The following is a 7132-nucleotide window of genomic DNA, read 5'->3' on the forward strand; positions in this document are numbered from 1 at the left end:
TTATTCAGTCCTTTTGGAAACTCATCTTGTGCCATACAACATGTCAGCATGTGTGTGTGTGTGTGTGTGTGTGTGTGTGTGTGTGTGAGAGAGAGAGTGTGTGTGTGTGTGTGTGTGTGTGTGTGCATGTGCATGTGCATGTGCATGTGCATGTGCTCTCTAGAGCTACTGTTTCTCATCGTGCAGCCTTTGGAGCTTCACAGACAGCCATAGCTCTGTCCTTCTCCATCTCCTCCAGCCTCCAGTGGGAGAAGGGGGGGGGGGGCAGAGCCGCTCCATCTCCCAGCCCAGATCGGGGCAGCTCAGGCGGGCTTCGCCACACCACTCCGTCCCCTAATCCGTCTATCCGACCGTCTGCCTCACCCCCCTCCTCCCAGGGACGCAAAGAAAAGCACCGGCCTGCCTGGCTCAGTTACCGTAGCAACGCTGAGCAAACACACCCAGGTGTCCACCCCGCGCTCATGCTTGTCTCCACAGCTCCGGCATCGTTTAGGATTACGATACTCCCCAAGCACACACACACACACTCACTCTTACACACTCACTCACACACACACACACACACACACATACACAAAACACTCTCTCTGATCTTTTCAAACCATTTCCTGGAACACACAATCACACACACAGTCACACATACACATAATACATTTACACACAAACACACAAGCACAGCTCTTTTCAAACCATTCCCTGGAACACACAAGCACACACACACACACTCACACACATACTCTCACTCACTCTCTCACTTTCTCTCTCACCGAGCGACACATAACCTCCAGCCCCCAGCCATGTTTGCTGTGCATCTCACAGACTGCTCATTGCCATGCAAGAGCCAGATGAATCATAAACCTATACCATATGCCGTCGCAATTTGCTGATGGGGCCAAGCTGTTTTGCTGGATATAAAATCCGGAGATTACTGGCAGAGGGACGGGCGGCTTGATCTGTGGTCAGAGGAGGCCCGGAGGAGGCGCAAGGTGGCATGCACTGGCATGATGACCTCACAAACAGACACACACACACACACACACACACACACACACACACACACACACACATACACACACACATGTATACATACAGTGTGTATATACAAAAACTCACACAGTCTCGCCCGCCACACTCAGTGTACAACTAATCCACCACAACTTCTTATGAGGGGATGTTGTCACAAACACACTCACTGACACATATAGTAAAACACTAGTCACCCACCCTCCACATGATCCGGGTCAAGAGGCAACTCCAGGCAGGGAAGATCTGATTGCTTCTGCACCCCACTTGACATACAAACACACACACACACACACACACACACACACACTGAGTGAGTGAAGTTAATCCTCTAAAGCAGTCAACTGATCAACCTGCCTGCCTGCTTGACATCCCTCCCCCTCCCAAATACCCCCACCCTTGCAAAAAAAACCAAACCAAAGCAAACAAACAAACAAACAGTGGAATAACAACGTGTTTATCACCTTTTCTCAATGTCACCCCACAGGAAAACAAAGCATGACAAAAGGAATACGAGGGCCCCTTAAGCCTCTGGCCCTCTCCAATCAGCCTAAACAACCTGTGGCTAATGAGATTGGGATTATGACACTTTTGTTTTTCTGTCTGGAGCTCTTACAGTTTACAGAGGCCCTCATGGTATCAAAAACATCACACCTAAAGACATAATGCCCCAAAACAAACACTTCCACAGATGTTACCTTCACAGTGGTTTATGAAGACCTTTGTTTGGATTGAACACTAAAGACACAATATCATGATTAATTTTGAGCTGTGGTAACGTCACGGCCTAACAATCTGTTGTCCTGGGTTCAGTTCAAAATGTTGCCATTGCTAGTTTGTGTCGCTTTGGATAAAAGTGTCTAAATTCCAATCACTTTCAGCTTTTACTCCAACTCTTTACTCTAACATCACTTCACACATATGTCTTATAGTCAAATCTTTTAGAATAATCACACTTTAATATCATATTATTACAACAAATCTCTGCTCTATTCGTTTATGTTCTTGCTAAACACTCATGTAGGGATGCCACCATGGCTGCTGATATCGTGTGGGATCTCTGTGGTCACCACAGACACAGAGAAACGGGCAGTCTCTCCGAGACTATTGCCCACAGAGAAGCGGGCACTTTTTCCCAGTCTCATGCCCATAGGAAAGCGGGCACTTTCCCTGATACTTGTGCCCACGGAGAAGCAGGCACTCTCTCCAAGACCGGTGCCCACAGAGAAGCGGGCACTTTCCCTGAGACTCGGCTGGGCACTACTGGGCACAGTCATCCGGCTGGAATGAGTGCCCAATCTCCATGACAACTCAATCATTCCGTAGGAACAGTGGTCAGGCACTGCAGCTTTGCCATCCTCTTTGCATCTATCTATCTATCTATCTATCTATCTACAGTATCTATATCTATCTATCTATATAAGATGATATATGTTTTTCTGAGAGCTGGCAGGTAGGCTACTCTAACTGACTCGCCTACCTCATCCTTGTTGTTTTCTCTGTATTTACGTTACTGAACATCCACCACATACTGTAGGTCAATCCTTTTGTAACCTAATGTGCCCTCAGTAGGCTATGTTACTTCTCCTCATTTAGCCTAAAATCAAAGTCTGATATGTTACATCACATTGGTAGAGTACACACCCCAGAGACGACAAAAAATCTGACCCCTACTGATAAGCCATAACCACAGTGTGTTATTATTTACCTTAGTCTGTCCTGTTTACTCATGTGCCAATGTTTTGTTTTTCATTATCGGGTTAATCTGATCAGGTAAACGTTACTGTTCTGTTTATCACTGAACCATTTTAATCATGGGTCCCATGAGAAAAACAGGTTCGGAATAACACAGAAGGTGTGCTGTTGGTCAATATGTGCCATCGGTAGCTCGGCAGGAAAACAAAACGCTCGAAAGAGGATTACCTCCCTGTGAGCTCAGGTTTTGATTACCTTTTGTGTCTAAAGACGGAGTTATTATCACGTACCAATTGGATATGAAGAGATTAAGCATATGTAATCTGAATATTTTTCTCAGCGCTGACATAATGTTATTTTGATCTAAAACTGCATGTAGTGTGGTTGGAGAAGAGGACACTGGGGTTACGGTACGTTACTATTACTAAGGGCCCCTATGCTGGATTCCCCTACTCCCTACCCTCTGCACAAGTTCACAGAAAACTTCACAGGGAATTTGATCGCTAAAACTATTTTATTTGGAATGTCCTGCTAGTCCATATTTGCCATGGAGATGTTTGGATTGACGAGACGCCCCTAACATGTTATCCATTCAAAACAGTGGAGAGTTAGCGTGATAGTTTGCTATCGTTAGATAGTTGGCTCACAACATTTCACACATGTTTTGGGATTACAATAATGGCTTTTTTTTCTACAAAATCTACAAAACCAGAGAACAATGACTTACATGTAATGTCCTTAGCACATTGGGTCTAGGCACTCTCTGAAGAAGCGGAACACAGCAGCATGCACCAACAAATAACTTGAAAATGAATTTAATCGAATTATTTAAAAATCACAAGCCAGGTTGACCATGTGTGGCGTGTAGTTATGGTGCATGTTGTTGCACTGATCATGATTGTGTATTTTTTGTTTGTTTGTTTGTCTGTTTGTTTATTTTCTCTTCTCATCCTCCAGCTCGTTACAGTTAGTACAGTACATAGTTACAGTAGCTGTACTCGTCAAGGTCATGTTGGTGATGCTGATAGTTCTTTGTCATATTGTCTCTCTCCCTCCACTCCAGTGTCCTAAATGCTCCTGTGTCTCATCACAACACTGATCCATCAGGCTACAGCATGATCACTACATATACATACTGTACATACATACATACCTAATGTATACAGTACATACATACATTTATACATGCCCACTATACATACATACATACATACATACTGTACATACATACAGTACATACATACATACTGTACATACATATATACATTGCATACACACCCAATTTAATTTGAATTGAATATGGATCCTCATCATCAGAAGAATGCATGGGTCCTCTTCCTGGACTGGGTGAGATTTTCCTCAGTCCTCTGGGTGGGTGTAGAAACAGTGTGTGTGTGTGTGTGTGTGTGTGTGTGTGTGTGTGTGTGTGTGTGTGTGTGTGTGTGTGTGTGTGTGTGTGTGTGTGTGTGTGTGTGTTTGCGTGTGTGTGTGTGTATGAGAGAGAGAGAGAGGGAGGGCTTAAGACCACCACGCTGAAAGACTTATTTCTTCTACCTCTACTACATATCTTACATGTGTCAGTGAAATGAGCCCGCTATTAAACAAATGTCCTGTGACGGAAAATCTTTTCTTAAGGTCCCCAGACCATTTTTCTATCTGTGCAAGACTTCCTGCCACTTTGGAGCTTGAGGAAGAAGACATGTTAACCTCCATAACTCAGAGATGGTAGGGTTGTAGTCTCCCCAGCACCAGTGCTAATTTGACAGCCATGGTCATGACCCCCCCTCCCCCCCCTCCACCACCACCACCTCCCCACCTCCTTTTGGTTTAATGACAGGAAAGTCTGCTAATGGACAGGCCACAGCCACCCCATCAGTTTCACAGTGGAGAATTCTTGCGATCACCCTGATGGATTCCCTCATCAATCAAAGTTATAGAGCACTGCAATCATACAGGGCTCGAGTGGTACGAGGGCCCGAGCGATGAATTTCACATTTTTATGAACCCCATCTTGACTAAAAGTTCATTAGCCAGCCAGTTAGCTGGTGAAATATGGCTTCTTTTCATCATTTCAACAAATTAAATGAAACCTCTTTGTTACTCACTGTGTAGCAACACTGTACTTTAACTTGATCAGTGACTTTGGAAAAAAAACATTTTATGACTGACATTGATTAGTTATCGGTCTAATGATGTGAAGTTGTTACCAGTGAATCTGCAGGCAGGATTAAAAGGCGTAAAAGGAAGGGGGGGGGGGGGGCGTAGATGCTAAGATGTTGAAGTGTTATCCTGAAGGATATTGGTCAAATGTGAAGCTGTTCAAAAGTATCAACCTTGAAACTGAAACTTCAGTCATGATTTTGAGAGAAACCCAGGTACGGTATGTTCATTACTAACCTACATACTGTACTTATATTAAATCAGAATACATACTGATTTTCATGAAACTGTGAATATTCTTACCAAAAAGGAGCAAGAGGGGGGAGAAGAGAGGAAAAACAATGATGATAAAATATATATATGCAGAAAAGAAGAAGAAGAAGAAGAAGAAGAAGAAGAAGAAGAATGACAGCAGACAATGACAGCAGCAGCAACAGCAATAGCAAGGAGAAGAACCAGATGAAGTGGTTGGCATTCTGATGGTGAATAGTGATGGAAGGTGTTCTGGAGAATGAATAACAGTGGACTGGACTGCCTGCCCTGATCTCAGGCATAAAAACACTCACCTGCCGTCTGGAGCAGCCATCTCCTGGCTCTAACACACCTGCCCTCAGGTGAGGCTGTCTTCTGGTCCTCACACACCTGCCTTCACTGTACCTGTGAACAGGGGTGTTTTGAAAGCAGCTGGTTCGCTCCTGTAGAGCACAGTCATTTTTTGTTCATTCTGTTCTATCTCTCTCTCCCTCTCTTTGTGTGTGTCTCTGTGTGTGTGTGTGTGTGTGTCTCTGTGTGTGTGTGTGTGTGTGTGTGTGTGTGTGTGTGTGTGTGTGTGTGTGTGTGTGTCTCTCTCTGTGTGTGTGTGTGTGTGTGTGTGTGTGTGTGTTTGGGACTGAGGTGGGTGAAAGGTTGCTTTTGCAAGTTGTTTTTTGCCCCGGAGGCAAAACCAACAGAGAGCGAGAGAAATAGGGGGAGGAAGTGCAAGAAAGAACCAGAGGGAGACAGTCTAACTTACACCAGACACAGAGAGAGAGAAGCAGATCAGGAAAGACAGAGAAGCATGAGGAACAGAAAAGAAAGATGCTGAGAGAGTGAGAGAGAAAGAGAGAAAATATAAGAGGTGAAATTCACTAAGCGATTGAGAGACTGAGAGGGCCAGAGAGGCATGACTTGAAAATGTCATCAAAAATATTTTATTAATCAAATTGGTCAAATTGGTCAAATCAATTCATATCACCAATTAAATACAAATGGTCCTGAATCATTGATTGACATGATACAATTATGCAAATGTTATTCCTCGTTTTGTAAGTCGCGTTGTATGAGAGTGTCTGCTAATTGAATAAATCCAACAATTACAAGAAAGAACAGAAAGACCTGAAACAAAACTGAGACTGTGACAGAGGGCTGGAAAGACAGCAAGACCGAAACAGCAGAAAGTCAGAGAGAAGAGAGAGCGATAGACTGTTAGTGAGAGAGAGGTGTAGAGAAGAAAGAGCGAGAGAGAGAGAGAGATGGAGAGAGAGAGAGAGAGAGAGGGAGAGAGAGAGAGAGAGAGAGGCGTAGAGACTCAGAGAGCCTCCCAGCTGTGCGGAGCTTCACAGGCGCTGGCGTGATAAGCCCCTAGAGGCACATCTCATTACGTGAAGGTCACCCCGCTCATGCAGGACGCGCCAGGGACATGTTACACACTGTCCTCCTGGATCCTCACACACACACACACACACACGCACACACAAACAAGGATGGATGGATGGATGAACACACACACACACACACACACACACACACACACACACACCGCAGGGTGCATCCCTCTTTCTTTCTTTGTGTGCTTTGTTGAACTGTATTTCTGTGGCTGTTTATTTATGTTTATTTATTATATATCTATCTGTCTATCTATCTATCTATCTATCTATCTACTGTATCTATCTGCTAGTGAGCTGAATGAGCACTGCTCTCTGGGGGATATCTGAACTGACTTGTAGTAAGGTCTCTCTTCTCATCTCCTCTCTTCCCCTCTGCTTTCTTCTACTCACCTCTCCTCTCCTCCCCTCTCCCTTCCTCTTTTCTCTTCTCCTCTTCTCTCCTCTCCTCCCTCTCTTCTTCTTTCGTTTCCTCTCCTCCCTTCACTGATCGGTCCTCAGGACACACATGTAAGCCAATTAGCTCATAATTGATGCACTTTGAAATTCATTAACTCCCACACCAAAAGGCCAGGCCATAATTAACTGTCTGCTTCGCGCCTTCCTGTGTT

The sequence above is a fragment of the Sardina pilchardus genome, chromosome 8, assembly GCF_963854185.1.
Source record: "Sardina pilchardus chromosome 8, fSarPil1.1, whole genome shotgun sequence".
Lineage (NCBI taxonomy): Eukaryota > Metazoa > Chordata > Actinopteri > Clupeiformes > Clupeidae > Sardina > Sardina pilchardus.